The 26,341-nt window shown below is 45.7% G+C and overlaps 1 protein-coding gene across 1 annotated transcript in view; it reads left to right on the forward strand.

The window, feature by feature from the left end:
* The window catches only part of TSNARE1 (t-SNARE domain containing 1), a 197,688-nt gene that overhangs the window by 170,828 nt on the left and 519 nt on the right, over positions 1–26,341 (forward strand). The window lies entirely within an intron of this gene.

The raw sequence follows: 26,341 nt of genomic DNA on the forward strand, positions 1-26,341 counted from the left end.
TACTGCACAGAAGGAGGCAGAAAGTGAGATAATAGGCATCTCCCCCCCTCCCCTCTTCATAATATGGAGGGAAGAAGGAGGAGAGCAGCCTGATACAGAACTGCCACAGCCCCCGCCCCCCTCTCCCCACTTTACTATGAGCTATACTATTTATTATACCGGTGTCACCCTGTGGTTAGTTGTGGTATTACAAGTAAAATATCAATTGTTTTACGACTCCTATAACAAGCGCTACAGTGGTAATTCCACCGTGTCTCCTTATGGGGCAGCGACACCTAGGCCTCCCCAAGTACTGGGGCCTGACTGTAACTGCTCCCTCTCCACCACATACCGCTATATCCATCATCAGACACATTGTTTGCCCATTAGTATTAGTTTCTTCTTTGCAGCACACCTTGTGGTCAGATGGGGTATTGTAAGTAAAATAAATCAGTTGTGCTTGAAGCCAGATTACTATAATTCCTATAAAAGCCCTACAATATTTATCTACTAGTGTTTCCTTTTGGAGCCTGGTGATCCTGTGGACCCCCTTACGTGCCGGGGTTTGGGTGTCACTGCTACCACATACAGCTACACCCTCTGATCATCAGACAGATCATTCGCCAATAAGTATGTTTCTTCTCTACAGCACACCCTGTGGTCAGATGGGGTATTACAAGCAAAACATCAATTATATTTAAAATCAAATTACTAAGACACAGCTATCCGCATTACTTATAATAGAAGACGTGCACAATGTGACAAAACCTCAGAGCAATAAGTAAAGATGTGATCTATCTTACGTCCAAAGTTTTCTGAAGTTTGATGCCCCTGTCTGATATCTATAGAAGTCTCAGCACCATCTGCCATAGACTCTAATACCCAGAGCATGGTTATTAATAAGGAGCGAGATCCTGAGAATCAGCCGTGTGTCACTAGTGCAGATATACCAGGGTTATATACAGGTCGACTGTGACTACAGTGTATTACTATCTGGTATCAGCCATGTCAGAGGAGAGGCCGACTGTAGGACAGGAGAATACAATCTATTACTATCTGGTATCAGCCATGTCAGAGGAGAGGCCGACTGTAGGACAGGGGAATACAATCTATTACTATCTGTTATCAGCCAAGTCAGGAGAGGCCGACTGTAGGACAGGGGAATACAATCTATTACTATCTGTTATCAGCTATGTCAGGAGAGGAGAGGCCGACTGTAGGACAGGGGAATACAATCTATTACTATCTGTTATCAGCCATGTCAGGAGAGGAGAGGCCGACTGTAGGACAGGAGAATACAATCTATTACTATCTGTTATCAGCCATGTCAGGAGAGGAGAGGCCGACTGTAGGACAGGAGAATACAATCTATTACTATCTGTTATCAGCCATGTCAGGAGAGGAGAGGCCGACTGTAGGACAGGAGAATACAATCTATTACTATCTGTTATCAGCCATGTCAGGAGAGGAGAGGCCGACTGTAGGACAGGGGAATACAATCTATTACTATCTGTTATCAGCCATGTCAGGAGAGGAGAGGCCGACTGTAGGACAGGGGAATACAATCTATTACTATCTGTTATCAGCCATGTCAGAGGAGAGGCCGACTGTAGGACAGGGGAATACAATCTATTACTATCTGTTATCAGCCATGTCAGGAGAGGAGAGGCCGACTGTAGGACAGGAGAATACAATCTATTACTATCTGTTATCAGCCATGTCAGGAGAGGAGAGGCCGACTGTAGGACAGGGGAATACAATCTATTACTATCTGTTATCAGCCATGTCAGGAGAGGAGAGGCCGACTGTAGGACAGGGGAATACAATCTATTACTATCTGTTATCAGCCATGTCAGGAGAGGAGAGGCCGACTGTAGGACAGGGGAATACAATCTATTACTATCTGTTATCAGCCATGTCAGGAGAGGAGAGGCCGACTGTAGGACAGGGGAATACAATCTATTACTATCTGTTATCAGCCATGTCAGGAGAGGAGAGGCCGACTGTAGGACAGGGGAATACAATCTATTACTATCTGTTATCAGCCATGTCAGGAGAGGAGAGGCCGACTGTAGGACAGGAGAATACAATTTATTACTATCTGTTATCAGCCATGTCAGGAGAGGAGAGGCCGACTGTAGGACAGGAGAATACAATCTATTACTATCTGTTATCAGCCATGTCAGGAGAGGAGAGGCCGACTGTAGGACAGGGGAATACAATCTATTACTATCCGTTATCAGCCATGTCAGGAGAGGAGAGGCCGACTGTAGGACAGGGGAATACAATCTATTACTATCTGTTATCAGACATGTCAGGAGAGGAGAGGCCGACTGTAGGACAGGGGAATACAATCTATTACTATCTGTTATCAGCCATGTCAGGAGGGGAGAGGCCGACTGTAGGACAGGGGAATACAATCTATTACTATCTGTTATCAGCCATGTCAGGAGAGGAGAGGCCGACTGTAGGACAGGGGAATACAATCTATTACTATCTGTTATCAGCCATGTCAGGAGAGGCCGACTGTAGGACAGGAGAATACAATCTATTACTATCTGTTATCAGCCATGTCAGGAGAGGAGAGGCCGACTGTAGTACAGGGGAATACAATCTATTACTATCTGTTATCAGCCATGTCAGGAGAGGAGAGGCCGACTGTAGGACAGGGGAATACAATCTATTACTATCTGTTATCAGCCAAGTCAGGAGAGGAGAGGCTGACTGTAGGACAGGAGAATACAATCTATTACTATCTGTTATCAGCCATGTCAGGAGAGGAGAGGCCGACTGTAGGACAGGGGAATACAATCTATTACTATCTGTTATCAGCCATGTCAGGAGAGGAGAGGCCGACTGTAGGACAGGAGAATACAATCTATTACTATCTGTTATCAGCCATGTCAGGAGAGGAGAGGCCGACTGTAGGACAGGGGAATACAATCTATTACTATCTGTTATCAGCCATGTCAGGAGAGGCCGACTGTAGGACAGGAGAATACAATCTATTACTATCTGTTATCAGCCATGTCAGGAGAGGAGAGGCCGACTGTAGTACAGGGGAATACAATCTATTACTATCTGTTATCAGCCATGTCAGGAGAGGAGAGGCCGACTGTAGGACAGGGGAATACAATCTATTACTATCTGTTATCAGCCAAGTCAGGAGAGGAGAGGCTGACTGTAGGACAGGAGAATACAATCTATTACTATCTGTTATCAGCCAAGTCAGGAGAGGAGAGGCTGACTGTAGGACAGGGGAATACAATCTATTACTATCTGTTATCAGCCAAGTCAGGAGAGGAGAGGCTGACTGTAGGACAGGGGAAAACAATCTATTACTATCTGTTATCCGCCATGTCAGGAGAGGCCGACTGTAGGACAGGGGAATACAATCTATTACTATCTGTTATCAGCCATGTCAGGAGAGGAGAGGCCGACTGTAGGACAGGAGAATACAATCTATTACTATCTGTTATCAGCCATGTCAGGAGAGGCCGACTGTAGTACAGGGGAATACAATCTATTACTATCTGTTATCAGCCATGTCAGGAGAGGCCGACTGTAGGACAGGGGAATACAATCTATTACTATCTGTTATCAGCCATGTCAGTAGAGGAGAGGCCGACTGTAGGACAGGGGAATACAATCTATTACTATCTGTTATCAGCCATGTCAGGAGAGGCCGACTGTAGTACAGGGGAATACAATCTATTACTATCTGTTATCAGCCATGTCAGGAGAGGAGAGGCCGACTGTAGGACAGGGGAATACAATCTATTACTATCTGTTATCAGCCATGTCAGGAGAGGCCGACTGTAGGACAGGAGAATACAATCTATTACTATCTGTTATCAGCCATGTCAGGAGAGGAGAGGCCGACTGTAGGACAGGGGAATACAATCTATTACTATCTGTTATCAGCCATGTCAGGAGAGGAGAGGCCGACTGTAGGACAGGAGAATACAATCTATTACTATCTGTTATCAGCCATGTCAGGAGAGGAGAGGCCGACTGTAGGACAGGAGAATACAATCTATTACTATCTGTTATCAGCCATGTCAGGAGAGGAGAGGCCGACTGTAGGACAGGGGAATACAATCTATTACTATCTGTTATCAGCCATGTCAGGAGAGGCCGACTGTAGGACAGGAGAATACAATCTATTACTATCTGTTATCAGCCATGTCAGGAGAGGAGAGGCCGACTGTAGTACAGGGGAATACAATCTATTACTATCTGTTATCAGCCATGTCAGGAGAGGAGAGGCCGACTGTAGGACAGGGGAATACAATCTATTACTATCTGTTATCAGCCAAGTCAGGAGAGGAGAGGCTGACTGTAGGACAGGAGAATACAATCTATTACTATCTGTTATCAGCCATGTCAGGAGAGGAGAGGCCGACTGTAGGACAGGGGAATACAATCTATTACTATCTGTTATCAGCCATGTCAGGAGAGGAGAGGCCGACTGTAGGACAGGAGAATACAATCTATTACTATCTGTTATCAGCCATGTCAGGAGAGGAGAGGCCGACTGTAGGACAGGGGAATACAATCTATTACTATCTGTTATCAGCCATGTCAGGAGAGGCCGACTGTAGGACAGGAGAATACAATCTATTACTATCTGTTATCAGCCATGTCAGGAGAGGAGAGGCCGACTGTAGTACAGGGGAATACAATCTATTACTATCTGTTATCAGCCATGTCAGGAGAGGAGAGGCCGACTGTAGGACAGGGGAATACAATCTATTACTATCTGTTATCAGCCAAGTCAGGAGAGGAGAGGCTGACTGTAGGACAGGAGAATACAATCTATTACTATCTGTTATCAGCCAAGTCAGGAGAGGAGAGGCTGACTGTAGGACAGGGGAATACAATCTATTACTATCTGTTATCAGCCAAGTCAGGAGAGGAGAGGCTGACTGTAGGACAGGGGAAAACAATCTATTACTATCTGTTATCCGCCATGTCAGGAGAGGCCGACTGTAGGACAGGGGAATACAATCTATTACTATCTGTTATCAGCCATGTCAGGAGAGGAGAGGCCGACTGTAGGACAGGAGAATACAATCTATTACTATCTGTTATCAGCCATGTCAGGAGAGGCCGACTGTAGTACAGGGGAATACAATCTATTACTATCTGTTATCAGCCATGTCAGGAGAGGCCGACTGTAGGACAGGGGAATACAATCTATTACTATCTGTTATCAGCCATGTCAGTAGAGGAGAGGCCGACTGTAGGACAGGGGAATACAATCTATTACTATCTGTTATCAGCCATGTCAGGAGAGGCCGACTGTAGTACAGGGGAATACAATCTATTACTATCTGTTATCAGCCATGTCAGGAGAGGAGAGGCCGACTGTAGGACAGGGGAATACAATCTATTACTATCTGTTATCAGCCATGTCAGGAGAGGCCGACTGTAGGACAGGAGAATACAATCTATTACTATCTGTTATCAGCCATGTCAGGAGAGGAGAGGCCGACTGTAGGACAGGGGAATACAATCTATTACTATCTGTTATCAGCCATGTCAGGAGAGGAGAGGCCGACTGTAGGACAGGAGAATACAATCTATTACTATCTGTTATCAGCCATGTCAGGAGAGGAGAGGCCGACTGTAGGACAGGAGAATACAATCTATTACTATCTGTTATCAGCCATGTCAGGAGAGGAGAGGCCGACTGTAGGACAGGGGAATACAATCTATTACTATCTGTTATCAGCCATGTCAGGAGAGGCCGACTGTAGGACAGGAGAATACAATCTATTACTATCTGTTATCAGCCATGTCAGGAGAGGCCGACTGTAGAACAGGAGAATACAATCTATTACTATCTGTTATCAGCCATGTCAGGAGAGGAGAGGCCGACTGTAGGACAGGAGAATACAATCTATTACTATCTGTTATCAGCCATGTCAGGAGAGGAAAGGCCGACTGTAGGACAGGGGAATACAATCTATTACTATCTGTTATCAGCCATGTCAGGAGAGGAGAGGCCAACTGTAGGACAGAGGAATACAATCTATAACTATCTGGTATCAGCCATGTCAGGAGAGGAGAGGCCGACTGTAGGACAGGGGAATACAATCTATTACTATCTGTTATCAGCCATGTCAGGAGAGGAGAGGCCGACTGTAGGACAGGGGAATACAATCTATTACTATCTGTTATCAGCCATGTCAGGAGAGGAGAGGCCGACTGTAGGACAGGGGAATACAATCTATTACTATCTGTTATCAGCCATGTCAGGAGAGGCCGACTGTAGGACAGGGGAATACAATCTATTACTATCTGTTATCAGCCATGTCAGGAGAGGAGAGGCCGACTGTAGGACAGGAGAATACAATTTATTACTATCTGTTATCAGCCATGTCAGGAGAGGAGAGGCCGACTGTAGGACAGGAGAATACAATCTATTACTATCTGTTATCAGCCATGTCAGGAGAGGAGAGGCCGACTGTAGGACAGGGGAATACAATCTATTACTATCCGTTATCAGCCATGTCAGGAGAGGAGAGGCCGACTGTAGGACAGGGGAATACAATCTATTACTATCTGTTATCAGACATGTCAGGAGAGGAGAGGCCGACTGTAGGACAGGGGAATACAATCTATTACTATCTGTTATCAGCCATGTCAGGAGGGGAGAGGCCGACTGTAGGACAGGGGAATACAATCTATTACTATCTGTTATCAGCCATGTCAGGAGAGGAGAGGCCGACTGTAGGACAGGGGAATACAATCTATTACTATCTGTTATCAGCCATGTCAGGAGAGGCCGACTGTAGGACAGGAGAATACAATCTATTACTATCTGTTATCAGCCATGTCAGGAGAGGAGAGGCCGACTGTAGTACAGGGGAATACAATCTATTACTATCTGTTATCAGCCATGTCAGGAGAGGAGAGGCCGACTGTAGGACAGGGGAATACAATCTATTACTATCTGTTATCAGCCAAGTCAGGAGAGGAGAGGCTGACTGTAGGACAGGAGAATACAATCTATTACTATCTGTTATCAGCCATGTCAGGAGAGGAGAGGCCGACTGTAGGACAGGGGAATACAATCTATTACTATCTGTTATCAGCCATGTCAGGAGAGGAGAGGCCGACTGTAGGACAGGAGAATACAATCTATTACTATCTGTTATCAGCCATGTCAGGAGAGGAGAGGCCGACTGTAGGACAGGGGAATACAATCTATTACTATCTGTTATCAGCCATGTCAGGAGAGGCCGACTGTAGGACAGGAGAATACAATCTATTACTATCTGTTATCAGCCATGTCAGGAGAGGAGAGGCCGACTGTAGTACAGGGGAATACAATCTATTACTATCTGTTATCAGCCATGTCAGGAGAGGAGAGGCCGACTGTAGGACAGGGGAATACAATCTATTACTATCTGTTATCAGTCAGGAGAGGAGAGGCTGACTGTAGGACAGGAGAATACAATCTATTACTATCTGTTATCAGCCAAGTCAGGAGAGGAGAGGCTGACTGTAGGACAGGGGAATACAATCTATTACTATCTGTTATCAGCCAAGTCAGGAGAGGAGAGGCTGACTGTAGGACAGGAGAATACAATCTATTACTATCTGTTATCAGCCAAGTCAGGAGAGGAGAGGCTGACTGTAGGACAGGAGAATACAATCTATTACTATCTGTTATCAGCCAAGTCAGGAGAGGAGAGGCTGACTGTAGTACAGGGGAATACAATCTATTACTATCTGTTATCAGCCATGTCAGGAGAGGCCGACTGTAGGACAGGGGAATACAATCTATTACTATCTGTTATCAGCCATGTCAGTAGAGGAGAGGCCGACTGTAGGACAGGGGAATACAATCTATTACTATCTGTTATCAGCCATGTCAGGAGAGGCCGACTGTAGTACAGGGGAATACAATCTATTACTATCTGTTATCAGCCATGTCAGGAGAGGAGAGGCCGACTGTAGGACAGGGGAATACAATCTATTACTATCTGTTATCAGCCATGTCAGGAGAGGCCGACTGTAGGACAGGAGAATACAATCTATTACTATCTGTTATCAGCCATGTCAGGAGAGGAGAGGCCGACTGTAGGACAGGAGAATACAATCTATTACTATCTGTTATCAGCCATGTCAGGAGAGGAGAGGCCGACTGTAGGACAGGGGAATACAATCTATTACTATCTGTTATCAGCCATGTCAGGAGAGGCCGACTGTAGAACAGGAGAATACAATCTATTACTATCTGTTATCAGCCATGTCAGGAGAGGAGAGGCCGACTGTAGGACAGGAGAATACAATCTATTACTATCTGTTATCAGCCATGTCAGGAGAGGAGAGGCCGACTGTAGGACAGGGGAATACAATCTATTACTATCTGTTATCAGCCATGTCAGGAGAGGCCGACTGTAGGACAGGAGAATACAATCTATTACTATCTGTTATCAGCCATGTCAGGAGAGGAGAGGCCGACTGTAGTACAGGGGAATACAATCTATTACTATCTGTTATCAGCCATGTCAGGAGAGGAGAGGCCGACTGTAGGACAGGGGAATACAATCTATTACTATCTGTTATCAGCCAAGTCAGGAGAGGAGAGGCTGACTGTAGGACAGGAGAATACAATCTATTACTATCTGTTATCAGCCATGTCAGGAGAGGAGAGGCCGACTGTAGGACAGGGGAATACAATCTATTACTATCTGTTATCAGCCATGTCAGGAGAGGAGAGGCCGACTGTAGGACAGGAGAATACAATCTATTACTATCTGTTATCAGCCATGTCAGGAGAGGAGAGGCCGACTGTAGGACAGGGGAATACAATCTATTACTATCTGTTATCAGCCATGTCAGGAGAGGCCGACTGTAGGACAGGAGAATACAATCTATTACTATCTGTTATCAGCCATGTCAGGAGAGGAGAGGCCGACTGTAGTACAGGGGAATACAATCTATTACTATCTGTTATCAGCCATGTCAGGAGAGGAGAGGCCGACTGTAGGACAGGGGAATACAATCTATTACTATCTGTTATCAGTCAGGAGAGGAGAGGCTGACTGTAGGACAGGAGAATACAATCTATTACTATCTGTTATCAGCCAAGTCAGGAGAGGAGAGGCTGACTGTAGGACAGGGGAATACAATCTATTACTATCTGTTATCAGCCAAGTCAGGAGAGGAGAGGCTGACTGTAGGACAGGAGAATACAATCTATTACTATCTGTTATCAGCCAAGTCAGGAGAGGAGAGGCTGACTGTAGGACAGGAGAATACAATCTATTACTATCTGTTATCAGCCAAGTCAGGAGAGGAGAGGCTGACTGTAGTACAGGGGAATACAATCTATTACTATCTGTTATCAGCCATGTCAGGAGAGGCCGACTGTAGGACAGGGGAATACAATCTATTACTATCTGTTATCAGCCATGTCAGTAGAGGAGAGGCCGACTGTAGGACAGGGGAATACAATCTATTACTATCTGTTATCAGCCATGTCAGGAGAGGCCGACTGTAGTACAGGGGAATACAATCTATTACTATCTGTTATCAGCCATGTCAGGAGAGGAGAGGCCGACTGTAGGACAGGGGAATACAATCTATTACTATCTGTTATCAGCCATGTCAGGAGAGGCCGACTGTAGGACAGGAGAATACAATCTATTACTATCTGTTATCAGCCATGTCAGGAGAGGAGAGGCCGACTGTAGGACAGGAGAATACAATCTATTACTATCTGTTATCAGCCATGTCAGGAGAGGAGAGGCCGACTGTAGGACAGGGGAATACAATCTATTACTATCTGTTATCAGCCATGTCAGGAGAGGCCGACTGTAGAACAGGAGAATACAATCTATTACTATCTGTTATCAGCCATGTCAGGAGAGGAGAGGCCGACTGTAGGACAGGAGAATACAATCTATTACTATCTGTTATCAGCCATGTCAGGAGAGGAGAGGCCGACTGTAGGACAGGGGAATACAATCTATTACTATCTGTTATCAGCCATGTCAGGAGAGGAGAGGCCAACTGTAGGACAGAGGAATACAATCTATAACTATCTGGTATCAGCCATGTCAGGAGAGGAGAGGCCGACTGTAGGACAGGGGAATACAATCTATTACTATCTGTTATCAGCCATGTCAGGAGAGGAGAGGCCGACTGTAGGACAGGGGAATACAATCTATTACTATCTGTTATCAGCCATGTCAGGAGAGGAGAGGCCGACTGTAGGACAGGGGAAAACAATCTATTACTATCTGTTATCCGCCATGTCAGGAGAGGCCGACTGTAGGACAGGGGAATACAATCTATTACTATCTGTTATCAGCCATGTCAGGAGAGGCCAACTGTAGGACAGGAGAATACAATCTATTACTATCTGTTATCAGCCATGTCAGGAGAGGAGAGGCCGACTGTAGTACAGGGGAATACAATCTATTACTATCTGTTATCAGCCATGTCAGGAGAGGAGAGGCCGACTGTAGGACAGGGGAATACAATCTATTACTATCTGTTATCAGCCATGTCAGTAGAGGAGAGGCCGACTGTAGGACAGGGGAATACAATCTATTACTATCTGTTATCAGCCATGTCAGGAGAGGCCGACTGTAGTACAGGGGAATACAATCTATTACTATCTGTTATCAGCCATGTCAGGAGAGGAGAGGCCGACTGTAGGACAGGGGAATACAATCTATTACTATCTGTTATCAGCCATGTCAGGAGAGGCCGACTGTAGGACAGGAGAATACAATCTATTACTATCTGTTATCAGCCATGTCAGGAGAGGAGAGGCCGACTGTAGGACAGGGGAATACAATCTATTACTATCTGTTATCAGCCATGTCAGGAGAGGAGAGGCCGACTGTAGGACAGGAGAATACAATCTATTACTATCTGTTATCAGCCATGTCAGGAGAGGAGAGGCCGACTGTAGGACAGGAGAATACAATCTATTACTATCTGTTATCAGCCATGTCAGGAGAGGAGAGGCCGACTGTAGGACAGGGGAATACAATCTATTACTATCTGTTATCAGCCATGTCAGGAGAGGCCGACTGTAGGACAGGAGAATACAATCTATTACTATCTGTTATCAGCCATGTCAGGAGAGGCCGACTGTAGAACAGGAGAATACAATCTATTACTATCTGTTATCAGCCATGTCAGGAGAGGAGAGGCCGACTGTAGGACAGGAGAATACAATCTATTACTATCTGTTATCAGCCATGTCAGGAGAGGAGAGGCCGACTGTAGGACAGGGGAATACAATCTATTACTATCTGTTATCAGCCATGTCAGGAGAGGAGAGGCCAACTGTAGGACAGAGGAATACAATCTATAACTATCTGGTATCAGCCATGTCAGGAGAGGAGAGGCCGACTGTAGGACAGGGGAATACAATCTATTACTATCTGTTATCAGCCATGTCAGGAGAGGAGAGGCCGACTGTAGGACAGGGGAATACAATCTATTACTATCTGTTATCAGCCATGTCAGGAGAGGAGAGGCCGACTGTAGGACAGGGGAATACAATCTATTACTATCTGTTATCAGCCATGTCAGGAGAGGCCGACTGTAGGACAGGGGAATACAATCTATTACTATCTGTTATCAGCCATGTCAGGAGAGGAGAGGCCGACTGTAGGACAGGAGAATACAATTTATTACTATCTGTTATCAGCCATGTCAGGAGAGGAGAGGCTGACTGTAGGACAGGAGAATACAATCTATTACTATCTGTTATCAGCCATGTCAGGAGAGGAGAGGCCGACTGTAGGACAGGGGAATACAATCTATTACTATCCGTTATCAGCCATGTCAGGAGAGGAGAGGCCGACTGTAGGACAGGGGAATACAATCTATTACTATCCGTTATCAGCCATGTCAGGAGAGGAGAGGCCGACTGTAGGACAGGGGAATACAATCTATTACTATCTGTTATCAGACATGTCAGGAGAGGAGAGGCCGACTGTAGGACAGGGGAATACAATCTATTACTATCTGTTATCAGCCATGTCAGGAGGGGAGAGGCCGACTGTAGGACAGGGGAATACAATCTATTACTATCTGTTATCAGCCATGTCAGGAGAGGAGAGGCCGACTGTAGGACAGGGGAATACAATCTATTACTATCTGTTATCAGCCATGTCAGGAGAGGCCGACTGTAGGACAGGAGAATACAATCTATTACTATCTGTTATCAGCCATGTCAGGAGAGGAGAGGCCGACTGTAGTACAGGGGAATACAATCTATTACTATCTGTTATCAGCCATGTCAGGAGAGGAGAGGCCGACTGTAGGACAGGGGAATACAATCTATTACTATCTGTTATCAGCCAAGTCAGGAGAGGAGAGGCTGACTGTAGGACAGGAGAATACAATCTATTACTATCTGTTATCAGCCATGTCAGGAGAGGAGAGGCCGACTGTAGGACAGGGGAATACAATCTATTACTATCTGTTATCAGCCATGTCAGGAGAGGAGAGGCCGACTGTAGGACAGGAGAATACAATCTATTACTATCTGTTATCAGCCATGTCAGGAGAGGAGAGGCCGACTGTAGGACAGGGGAATACAATCTATTACTATCTGTTATCAGCCATGTCAGGAGAGGCCGACTGTAGGACAGGAGAATACAATCTATTACTATCTGTTATCAGCCATGTCAGGAGAGGAGAGGCCGACTGTAGTACAGGGGAATACAATCTATTACTATCTGTTATCAGCCATGTCAGGAGAGGAGAGGCCGACTGTAGGACAGGGGAATACAATCTATTACTATCTGTTATCAGCCAAGTCAGGAGAGGAGAGGCTGACTGTAGGACAGGAGAATACAATCTATTACTATCTGTTATCAGCCAAGTCAGGAGAGGAGAGGCTGACTGTAGGACAGGGGAATACAATCTATTACTATCTGTTATCAGCCAAGTCAGGAGAGGAGAGGCTGACTGTAGGACAGGGGAAAACAATCTATTACTATCTGTTATCAGCCATGTCAGGAGAGGCCGACTGTAGGACAGGGGAATACAATCTATTACTATCTGTTATCAGCCATGTCAGGAGAGGAGAGGCCGACTGTAGGACAGGAGAATACAATCTATTACTATCTGTTATCAGCCATGTCAGGAGAGGCCGACTGTAGTACAGGGGAATACAATCTATTACTATCTGTTATCAGCCATGTCAGGAGAGGCCGACTGTAGGACAGGGGAATACAATCTATTACTATCTGTTATCAGCCATGTCAGTAGAGGAGAGGCCGACTGTAGGACAGGGGAATACAATCTATTACTATCTGTTATCAGCCATGTCAGGAGAGGCCGACTGTAGTACAGGGGAATACAATCTATTACTATCTGTTATCAGCCATGTCAGGAGAGGAGAGGCCGACTGTAGGACAGGGGAATACAATCTATTACTATCTGTTATCAGCCATGTCAGGAGAGGCCGACTGTAGGACAGGAGAATACAATCTATTACTATCTGTTATCAGCCATGTCAGGAGAGGAGAGGCCGACTGTAGGACAGGAGAATACAATCTATTACTATCTGTTATCAGCCATGTCAGGAGAGGAGAGGCCGACTGTAGGACAGGGGAATACAATCTATTACTATCTGTTATCAGCCATGTCAGGAGAGGAGAGGCCGACTGTAGGACAGGAGAATACAATCTATTACTATCTGTTATCAGCCATGTCAGGAGAGGAGAGGCCGACTGTAGGACAGGGGAATACAATCTATTACTATCTGTTATCAGCCATGTCAGGAGAGGAGAGGCCAACTGTAGGACAGAGGAATACAATCTATAACTATCTGGTATCAGCCATGTCAGGAGAGGAGAGGCCGACTGTAGGACAGGGGAATACAATCTATTACTATCTGTTATCAGCCATGTCAGGAGAGGAGAGGCCGACTGTAGGACAGGGGAATACAATCTATTACTATCTGTTATCAGCCATGTCAGGAGAGGAGAGGCCGACTGTAGGACAGGGGAATACAATCTATTACTATCTGTTATCAGCCATGTCAGGAGAGGCCGACTGTAGGACAGGGGAATACAATCTATTACTATCTGTTATCAGCCATGTCAGGAGAGGACGACTGTAGGACAGGGGGAATACAATCTATTACTATCTGTTATCAGCCATGTCAGGAGAGGCCAACTGTAGGACAGGGGAATACAATCTATTACTATCTGTTATCAGCCAAGTCAGGAGAGGAGAGGCCGACTGTAGGACAGGAGAATACAATCTATTACTATCTGTTATCAGCCATGTCAGGAGAGGAGAGGCCGACTGTAGGACAGGGGAATACAATCTATTACTATCTGTTATCAGCCATGTCAGGAGAGGCCGACTGTAGGACAGGGGAATACAATCTATTACTATCTGTTATCAGCCATGTCAGTAGAGGAGAGGCCGACTGTAGGACAGGAGAATACAATCTATTACTATCTGTTATCAGCCATGTCAGGAGAGGAGAGGCCGACTGTAGGACAGGGGAATACAATCTATTACTATCTGTTATCAGCCATGTCAGGAGAGGCCGACTGTAGGACAGAGGAATACAATCTATTACTATCTGTTATCAGCCATGTCAGGAGAGGAGAGGCCGACTGTAGGACAGGGGAATACAATCTATTACTATCTGTTATCAGCCATGTCAGGAGGGGAGAGGCCGACTGTAGGACAGGAGAATACAATCTATTACTATCTGTTATCAGCCATGTCAGGAGAGGAGAGGCCGACTGTAGGACAGGGGGAATACAATCTATTACTATCTGTTATCAGCCATGTCAGGAGAGGCCGACTGTAGGACAGGGGAATACAATCTATTACTATCTGTTATCAGCCATGTCAGGAGAGGAGAGGCCGACTGTAGTACAGGGGAATACAATCTATTACTATCTGTTATCAGCCATGTCAGGAGAGGAGAGGCCGACTGTAGGACAGGAGAATACAATCTATTACTATCTGTTATCAGCCATGTCAGGAGAGGCCGACTGTAGGTCAGGGGAATACAATCTATTACTATCTGTTATCAGCCATGTCAGGAGAGGAGAGGCCGACTGTAGGACAGGGGAATACAATCTATTACTATCTGTTATCAGCCATGTCAGGAGAGGCCGACTGTAGCACAGGGGAATACAATCTATTACTATCTGTTATCAGCTATGTCAGGAGAGGCCGACTGTAGGACAGGGGAATACAATCTATTACTATCTGTTATCAGCCATGTCAGGAGAGGAGAGGCCGACTGTAGGACAGGGGAATACAATCTATTACTATCTGTTATCAGCCAAGTCAGGAGAGGAGAGGCCGACTGTAGGACAGGGGAATACAATCTATTACTATCTGTTATCAGCCATGTCAGGAGAGGAGAGGCCGACTGTAGGACAGGGAATACAATCTATTACTATCTGTTATCAGCCATGTCAGGAGAGGCCGACTGTAGGACAGGGGAATACAATCTATTACTATCTGTTATCAGCCATGTCAGGAGAGGAGAGGCCGACTGTAGGACAGGGGAATACAATCTATTACTATCTGTTATCAGCCATGTCAGGAGAGGAGAGGCCGACTGTAGGACAGGGGAATACAATCTATTACTATCTGTTCTCAGCCATGTCAGGAGAGGAGAGGCCGACTGTAGGACAGGGAATACAATCTATTACTATCTGTTATCAGCCATGTCAGGAGGGGAGAGGCCGACTGTAGGACAGGAGAATACAATCTATTACTATCTGTTATCAGCCATGTCAGGAGAGGAGAGGCCGACTGTAGTACAGGGGAATACAATCTATTACTATGTGTTATCAGCCATGTCAGGAGAGGAGAGGCCGACTGTAGGACAGGGGAATAAAATCTATTACTATCTGTTATCAGCCCTGTCAGGAGAGGCCGACTGTAGGACAGGGGAATACAATCTATTACTATCTGTTATCAGCCATGTCAGGAGAGGCCGACTGTAGGACAGGAGAATACAATCTATTACTATCTGTTATCAGCCAAGTCAGGAGAGGAGAGGCTGACTGTAGGACAGGGGAATACAATCTATTACTATCTGTTATCAGCCATGTCAGGAGAGGAGAGGCCGACTGTAGGACAGGAGAATACAATCTATTACTATCTGTTATCAGCCATGTCAGGAGAGGAGAGGCCGACTGTAGGACAGGAGAATACAATCTATTACTATCTGTTATCAGCCATATCAGGGGAGGCCGACTGTAGGACAGGAGAATACAATCTATTACTATCTGGTATCAGCCATGTCAGAAGAGGAGAGGCCAACTGTAGGACAGGAGAATGCAATCTATTACTATCTGTTATCAACCATGTCAGGAGAGGCCGACTGTAGGACAGGAGAATACAATCTATTACTATCTGTTATCAGCCATGTCAGGAGAGGAGAGGCCGACTGTAGGACAGGAGAATACAATCTATTACTATCTGTTATCAGCCATGTCAGGAGAGGCCGACTGTAGGACAGGGGAATACAATCTATTACTATCTGTTATCAGCCATGTCAGGAGAGGAGAGGCCGACTGTAGGACAGGAGAATACAATCTATTACCATCTGTTATCCGCCATGTCAGGAGAGGAGAGGCCGACTGTAGGACAGGAGAATACAATCTATTACTATCTGTTATCAGCCATGTCAGGAGAGGCCGACTGTAGGACAAGGGAATACAATCTATTACTATCTGTTATCAGCCATGTCAGTAGAGGAGAGGCCGACTGTAGGACAGGAGAATACAATCTATTACTATCTGTTATCAGCCGTGTCAGGAGAGGAGAGGCCGACTGTAGGACAGGGAATACAATCTATTACTATCTGTTATCAGCCATGTCAGGAGAGGCCGACTGTAGGACAGAGGAATACAATCTATTACTATCTGTTATCAGCCATGTCAGGAGAGGAGAGGCCGACTGTAGGACAGGGGAATACAATCTATTACTATCTGTTATCAGCCATGTCAGGAGGGGAGAGGCCGACTGTAGGACAGGAGAATACAATCTATTACTATCTGTTATCAGCCATGTCAGGAGAGGAGAGGCCGACTGTAGTACAGGGGAATACAATCTATTACTATGTGTTATCAGCCATGTCAGGAGAGGAGAGGCCGACTGTAGGACAGGGGAATAAAATCTATTACTATCTGTTATCAGCCCTGTCAGGAGAGGCCGACTGTAGGACAGGGGAATACAATCTATTACTATCTGTTATCAGCCATGTCAGGAGAGGCCGACTGTAGGAAAGGAGAATACAATCTATTACTATCTGTTATCAGCCAAGTCAGGAGAGGAGAGGCTGACTGTAGGACAGCTGAATACAATCTATTACTATCTGTTATCAGCCATGTCAGGAGAGGAGAGGCCGACTGTAGGACAGGAGAATACAATCTATTACTATCTGTTATCAGCCATGTCAGGAGAGGAGAGGCCGACTGTAGGACAGGAGAATACAATCTATTACTATCTGTTATCAGCCATATCAGGGGAGGCCGACTGTAGGACAGGAGAATACAATCTATTACTATCTGGTATCAGCCATGTCAGAAGAGGAGAGGCCGACTGTAGGACAGGAGAATGCAATCTATTACTATCTGTTATCAACCATGTCAGGAGAGGCCGACTGTAGGACAGGAGAATACAATCTATTACTATCTGTTATCAGCCATGTCAGGAGAGGAGAGGCCGACTGTAGGACAGGAGAATACAATCTATTACTATCTGTTATCAGCCATGTCAGGAGAGGCCGACTGTAGGACAGGGGAATACAATCTATTACTATCTGTTATCAGCCAAGTCAGGAGATGAGAGGCCGACTGTAGGACAGGAGAATACAATCTATTACTATCTGTTATCAGCCATGTCAGGAGAGGAGAGGCCGACTGTAGGACAGGGAATACAATCTATTACTATCTGTTATCAGCCATGTCAGGAGAGGAGAGGCCGACTGTAGGACAGGGGAATACAATCTATTACTATCTGTTATCAGCCATGTCAGGAGAGGAGAGGCCGACTGTAGGACAGGGAATACAATCTATTACTATCTGTTATCAGCCATGTCAGGAGAGGAGAGGCCGACTGTAGGACAGGGGAATACAATCTATTACTATCTGTTATCAGCCATGTCAGGAGAGGAGAGGCCGACTGTAGGACAGGGAATACAATCTATTACTATCTGTTATCAGCCATGTCAGGAGAGGCCGACTGTAGGACAGGGGAATACAATCTATTACTATCTGTTATCAGCCATGTCAGGAGAGGAGAGGCCGACTGTAGGACAGGGGAATACAATCTATTACTATCTGTTATCAGCCATGTCAGGAGAGGAGAGGCCGACTGTAGGACAGGAGAATACAATCTATTACTATCTGTTATCAGCCATGTCAGGAGAGGAGAGGCCGACTGTAGGACAGGAGAATACAATCTATTACTATCTGTTATCAGCCATGTCAGGAGGGGAGAGGCCGACTGTAGGACAGGAGAATACAATCTATTACTATCTGTTATCAGCCATGTCAGGAGAGGAGAGGCCGACTGTAGGACAGGAGAATACAATCTATTACTATCTGTTATCAGCCATGTCAGGAGAGGAGAGGCCGACTGTAGGACAGGGGAATACAATCTATTACTATCTGTTATAAGCCATGTCAGGAGAGGAGAGGCCGACTGTGGGACAGGGGGAATACAATCTATTACTATCTGTTATCAGCCATGTCAGGAGAGGCCGACTGTTGGACAGGGGAATACAATCTATTACTATCTGTTATCAGCCACGTCAGGAGAGGCCGACTGTAGGACAGGGAAATACAATCTATTACTATCTGTTATCAGCCATGTCAGGAGAGGAGAGGCCGACTGTAGGACAGGGGAATACAATCTATTACTATCTGTTATCAGCCATGTCAGGAGAGGAGAGGCCGACTGTAGGACAGGAGAATACAATCTATTACCATCTGTTATCCGCCATGTCAGGAGAGGAGAGGCCGACTGTAGGACAGGGGAATACAATCTATTACTATCTGTTATCAGCCATGTCAGGAGAGGAGAGGCCGACTGTAGGACAGGGGAATACAATCTATTACTATCTGTTATCAGCCATGTCAGGAGAGGAGAGGCCGACTGTAGGACAGGGGAATACAATCTATTACTATCTGTTATCAGCCATGTCAGGAGAGGAGAGGCCGACTGTAGGACAGGGGAATACAATCTATTACTATCTGTTATCAGCCATGTCAGGAGAGGCCGACTGTAGGATAGGGGAATACAATCTATTACTATCTGTTATCAGCCATGTCAGGAGAGACCGACTGTAGGACAAGGGAATACAATCTATTACTATCTGTTATCAGCCACGTCTTGTTCACTGCTTAATGTCCCATACCTCCTGTACTGAGAACATTTCTTCACTATTGTAATAAATTTCCGATTTTCGCTCCGTCCTCAATATTGACCCACCCCCCCTCCCATCATTGAGATCCTATAGATATGTATTTCCGTTGTCTTGTATTAGATTTCTCGTGTGACAGTGCCGGCGTCATTGTATAAATCGTCGTCTTGTTCTCGCTGTTAAGAAAGCGAAACCATCGAGTAGATAAAATGTCTTCCGCCTCGTACAAGGACTCTGACAGCTCGGAAGTGTCTCTTAAGGCTTCCTATGGAAATGCTTCTCCTCTCATAATCAGAAGTGACGGCAGCTTTATATTCAGGACGCAGAACCTGTTCCCGCGCTCGCCGCACCATCCAGACTGACAGAATCCATTACACAGACAAGAACTTAAAAAGATGGCGAGCAACCTGCTCCGAACCGCCGCCGTCCTCCCCGCCTGCCTGAAAATTACCAATCTGATCGCAGCAAACACCTTATTATGCAAATAGTCGTCAAGTGGAACGCTGAAATTGGCGCAATTACTTCTCTGTGTTCTTTCCGTTTTTTCTTTTTTCGGGTAAGTGGATGATGGATTGCCTCGATTTCTCTTCCCGGACGTCGATCGGGCGGCGAAACGAACAACAATCAAAAAAGAAACTTTTTATACAGACAAAGATGTCAGGAGGCTGCGTAAAGGCTGAGATATGTAAAGTCCGAGATATGTAAAGCCCGGTGATATGCAAAGTCTGGATTAAGTAAAGTCCGGTGATACGTAAAGCCTGGTGTGAAGGATCGGGCCGCTTCGCCCTGGCCCCAAGGTGCAAGGATTTCGCGTCCACCTTAGCCACCCGGCCCAGCCTCTGGACTACCTGGCCTTGCTAGGGGCAAAACTTCAACCACCTTCTTACCTTTGCCGGCTCTCCTCCGGCTGAGGAGAGCCCCTGGGTTCATATAGGATAATACAAGACGAGCTTTCAAAAGTTTAATATTTATTAACCAAAGAGGGTCAATACTAGATAGCCAACATACATGGAAATATATGCTAGCGGATACAAGCTTATACAGTTACAGAAAGGTATGTTACAGTGCAGTAAGATAAGAAGGAATAAAAGATTAGAAACAGAAACATAATATCCAGTTGGGTCTCTGGACTTCACCTCATGAAATCCAGGGCACAGTCCTTTTAGAGTCCATAAGTAGTCCACAGATTGTTGGGGGTTTGACTTTCCCATCACAGGACAGTCCTTAGGCACATGGCATTTCCACATCCAGCACATGGTATCCATAAGGCAAGAGATTACAGTCCGATAGTGTCCACTCAGCCCCGCCACATAACATACAGAGGCCACAGCCCCATATTAGAGAACAGTCCATAGTATCCATAAGAGTTACATCATAGTCCATGAGGGATCCATCAGCACATGGTTCCCAGTTTGTTTGACCCCTCCCTTCCCCCTCAAGGGGGCCACACCCAGAGCCCACATATTGTGTCCAAGATAGCAGGCAAGAGAAGAAGAGAATAAAAGAGCCCAACTTTCTTCTAGGTCAAACCATATATTAACAAGGTTCCATGGCGTGATGTCATCAGGGCTTTAGTGCCCACCCGAATTAATTGTCGTAACAGTAACATCTTCCCCTGGGGAGATATCATCATCAAACCATAACTCTTTGAAGATATTCTGAAGAAAGCGTGGTGCCGCATTGTTACTGGGATATCTAAAGCGTGGGATACGTGAAGCCTGGGATACGTTTGTGCCGCCATCATGCACTTCAATTCCCTTTAGAAGAGAATGGGAAGGTGACATGACATAAATCCCACCCAAGCCTCATGTTTTTCTTTCTTACTACCACCACCATCATCCTTATGTTGATCTATAGGGGAGATCTAGACTCTACATCAGTCCATAATCTGCACAAGATGTTCATTACCTTTGCAAGTACTTTATAATCATCTTTAATCATATCTAGTGCTCTAGTCACATCCAAAGCTGCATTTATATCTCCCAGGAAGTTCCTGCTGGTTCAGTATTTTTACATTGTATCTCTTCAAACGACTCAACAGTGATGCCTGTTATACCACCCCCATGCTTTACACTGTATCCACTCTCCATTGGAAAGCTGCTGCCTGTGTTTAGTGACTCCACCTGAACTGCCTTGTCTATTGGACTCTGAAGTGGTTGGACATCTACTTCTTATCTTCTCAGTAACTTCTTTTATTCTGCTTTGTTCACTATGCTTTACACTGCAGCTTTGCTCCTTTAGAAAGCACAATGCTGGTGGATTTAAGGCATCATCCGACAGTACTGTACATGCAGCTCAGGATGTGATTGGAGTATAAAACATGATGTAACGAAGTTAGTCACCATTATGCAGTTTGCAGATAACTAACTGGTATCTCATCAGTAGCCTTCATGTTGTTCTCCATACTTTATACTTCATCGCTGCTCCTCTAGATTGCTGCTGCCTGTGTTTAGTGACTCCAGGGGAGCTGCATTGTCTTAGGACTCTGAGGTCGTCTGAAATCTTCACCTGTCTCAGCAGGGGTTTGGATTGTCTCACTGTCTCCATTTCTCCACCATGCTTTACACTGCAGCTCTGCTTGTTCACTTACTAGACATACAACTTTTTCCGACTCCTGAATATCACTTCCACCTGACCCTGCCAGCAGCCCATATATGCCATTCAGGAATATGAGAAAGCTGGATGATTTCCCCTTTCAGAGCTGTAATGTATGCCGTAATAGTTGGCACTCAGCTTTCCCAGGAACTGATAATACTAAGCTGAATGTTCTTCTTCTATAGCGCTGATAATGGCTGTGCTGTCCCGGGGGGATGTGATGTAAGTCGCATTAACTCCACAGAGACAGGACCTGTCGCTCCCCCCCGCCCCCCGCGCTGTAAATTCCAGGTGCCTCCGTCTTGGCGGTTAATTGTTGTACCGTAACAATTGCATATTGTAGCAGGTTTATGGCTTCTGACTGCGGCAATCCAATTATCCCAAATTACTGTCTTGATTGTAGCCCAATTAATGTCAGCGCGGCGTTGTCAGATGTGAAGGGACGGCTGATATAATACTCTCATTATACACGGGGGTTAGCTGATGGGGGTGATATTCCCGCTGGCACTGAGCGGCCCATCATCGTTCTGTTCTCTGTAGGAGAATATTATAATATCATAAGACCCCGGGGCCGCTCCCACAATGCACTTGGCCCAATGACATTAAAAAAAGTTGCAAATTTGTCTCAAGGTCACATACGTTATTTCAAGGTCACCGCTGCCACCTATAGGCGCCCTGCTACGTAACAATGGGTCAAACACTTAAACGGATTGGGTCACCAAAAATGGCCTACAGCTAATTCTTAAATCAAGATTTTATGTTAAACATATTTTTTAGAATTTTTAATTTTCTTGTGATTTTAACTTTGACCACTAAGCCTAATTATAGACCGATACTTGCCAATTCTGTAAGGGGTTTTCTATGCAGCAGTTACCTTATTTACATCACAGATAGTATTACAGTAGTAGATAAAACCTCTATAGATAACACCACTGGCCCATCATTACATCACTACTGACAATAGATGATGTCACAGCTTATCTCCTCCCATGTCTAGAAAACTCTCCCATAGATCTCACTGATTAGACTCTATATGATTGCTGCCTATGGCCATGACTGTGCTGTAAAGAGGTATTGTATGCATATCCAGGGGGCGGCGCCGTCACAGGGGATGCACGCTGCAGCGGAGAACCAATGTACAATGATGTCAAGGCGAGCCCTGGAGAAGAGAGGAAGCATGGAGCACGGGGGGGGGGGGGCATTATATTATATGTGAGGGTAGTGTGGGGACATTATATCAAGTGGGTCACAGTGGGGACCATTGTATTACATGAGCAGGCACTGTTGGGTCATTACATGTGGGGGACATTATATGCGGGGGACATTATATGCGGGGGTCATTATATTACATGTGAGGGTAATGTGGGGGTCATTATATTACATATGGGTCACAGTGGGGACCATTGTATTACATGAGCAGGCACTGTTGGGTCATTACATGTGGGGGACATTATATGCGGGGGACATTATATGCGGGGGTCATTATATTACATGTGAGGGTAATGTGGGGGTCATTATATTACATATGGGGCACTGTGGGGACCATTATATTACTGGTGGACTCAGCGGGGGTCATTATGTTACATGAGCGGGCACCATTGGCACATTATATGTGAGGGTAATGTGGGGGTCATTATATTACATATGGGGGCCATTATTTTACATGTCAGGGTAGTATGGGGGACATTATATCACACTTATCACTGTGGGGACCATTATATTACTTGTGGGCAGTACGGGGGGCATTACATTATATGTGGGGACATTATAATACTTGTGGATATTATGAGGGTAGTGTGGGGGTTGGCATTATATCATGTGGGTCACTGTGGGGGTTATTCTATTACATGAGTGGGCACTGGAGCACCATTATATTATATGTGAGGGCAATGGGGTGGTCATTATATTACATGTAAGGGTAGGATGGGGGACATTATATAATGGGGGCCATTGTTGGAAGCATTATATCACTTGTGGGCACTGTATGGGATCATTATATCACATAACCCCCACAATGGTCCCTAGGAATTGGGATCACCTCACAGTGGCTCACAATGTACTGACACCTTTGGATCAGCTGATCCCTGTAGTGCGGCTCTTCGTTTCATACATGTTATCCCGATAATTGGATAATGAGTGCTCTGCGTTCAGCCCCTTACAGTGGGGTCACTGGTGGGGGTCCCTCCTCTATGATGTCGGACCTCCTTATTAGGGTCTATGACTAGGGTTTATCTTCTTGAGACAGCCTCCAGATGACTCCGCTCAGCTCATGGCTTCCTCCTCCACGTTGCATCCACCTTAAATCTTCTTTGAGTCTTCCGTTTCTCGCCGTACATAAGAATTGGGTTAGAGGATTTTTTGGAGTTACAGGAGTTCCCCGCTCAAACAAGTCCTTCGATTTCCAACATGTCATTCATAAAAAGGTGACGCGGCTGAGCCGTGAACCTTCCGCACTGCAACTTCCCGAATGTCCACCTATCAATGAGTTCAAGACCGGAGGAATAAGGAGATGCGAAACGCTTATCGCTTAAAGACGCCTGCGGAGCGGCGATAACAAAGTGGCTGATTAGAAGGAGTTAGGGGATAAATAACTTCTTCTCCAGCCCTTCTTTCATGAGGGATTCGCCGCCTAATCCCGAAAGTCGCCGTCCTCCCTCGGACTGATAAAAGCCTTTCAGGCGGCCGCGCTTCACGTCTAAATGGTAATTTTTTTCGGCTGATGGAGCAATTTTTGAAGCCTTTAAAGCGATGACTACGAGGAAGAGAGAACTGGTATGTGCGTGCATTTATCTAGCGGGACGAAACGCTTTACTGGATTACCACCGATCCTCTGTCCTAAATACCGCAATACTGGGCCAACCAAGGGAACCTCCAACCCCCTCCAATCCCTTCTACTGCCACTAGGAGGCCGGTGGTGAGGCCTGATGGTGGCAGCCTATGTCCATGGGCCACTGGGAGCCAATCGGGATGAGACTTTTTGGAATTCTTTGGTTACTTTTTATAGGTGTATGTTCCAACGCTGCAGCCAACATGTATCTTTTTGCCATTTTGTTGCAACATGACATCAGAATGCAGCAGGCTTGTAGTGATGTTGCAAAAAACATCAATACAGTTTTATCGGATTTTGACACCAGGGTGCGAATGTCCCCCATGAGACTGATTCCAACCACATGGGGTGGTGATGTCCTGGTATTAGGGGTTATTGCATTGTCTGTGGTCAGGGGCTACTATAGGCACCAAGACATGGGCTTTAATAGGCATTGGTCCCTTATAGTACATGGACGCAGTTGTCTCGCTGGGACCACCCCTCCGTGATCTGATGGGAGTAGTAGGTTGGAGAGACAAGGTCTGAAAAAGAAATTTACTTGGCGGTTAACCCCTCGCTGGCCAAATCATAATTAACACAAGCAACAGCAACAACAAATGGCCGTCGTTCCAGGAATTACGGAGCCCGGAGCAGGTGGTGACCTCATCATAGTATCACTCAGCAACCCATAAAGGGGATTTATAGAGCCCGGGGCCCCCGCACTGTAACTACTGCTGCAGAGGCAGAACCAATTTGGAGGTGACATAAGGTTTATAGTCGGGCGTCATAAACACGGCACATTACAGATTTACATTCTCATCCTCGACGTGGCAGTAACCGGAACAGAAATCAATCCCTCCGAGCTGTGAAATCAGCCTTTGTGGCTTCTCCAGCCCGCTAATGGATTTGGGGTGTAGCTGACATTGCAGAATATGTGAGGAGCGGCTGGCATCGTGGGTTAGCTGACACGTTTCCATCCAACGTCCCGAATTCTGAACTGATTCATGTTATCATATATTATATAGGGGCTCCACCCTTCTGAGACAAAGCTCCAAATCTCCTTCTTCCCCATCACACAGCCATAGAGTAACATCACAACTTTGTATTATCTGCAGCCACCACTAGAGGGAGCTTAGGAGCAAAGGGTGTTGTCTGTATCCTTGTATACACCCCCTTAGTGGGGGCTGCAGATTTAAGATGGTCGGACGTTTGTCGAACTTAACCCCTCCCAGTCTTAAGTTTTAAAGGTGTTTTTAGAACGTTAAATCATTGGAAATTTTTGTGCAAATATGACACGTGCATCTTAATAATTTTTTGGTTGCCCTTGCATCAAATTTGAACGTTATCCCTGCTATTTTGGAGTACATTTGCCATATAATTTGCAAGTTATAGTAAATCGGAGGCCCCACCCCTGAGGAATCTACATTTAGTTTGGAGACAGAACCAGAGAGCTCCACACACTGTGCAGTGGCTGTACTGGGGTACTGCAACTCGGCTCCCATTCAAGTGGGTCCCAGCAGTCTCTCTCACACCAATCCCAAAATTGGGGATAC

Source organism: Leptodactylus fuscus, chromosome 4 (genome assembly GCF_031893055.1).
Source record: "Leptodactylus fuscus isolate aLepFus1 chromosome 4, aLepFus1.hap2, whole genome shotgun sequence".
Lineage (NCBI taxonomy): Eukaryota > Metazoa > Chordata > Amphibia > Anura > Leptodactylidae > Leptodactylus > Leptodactylus fuscus.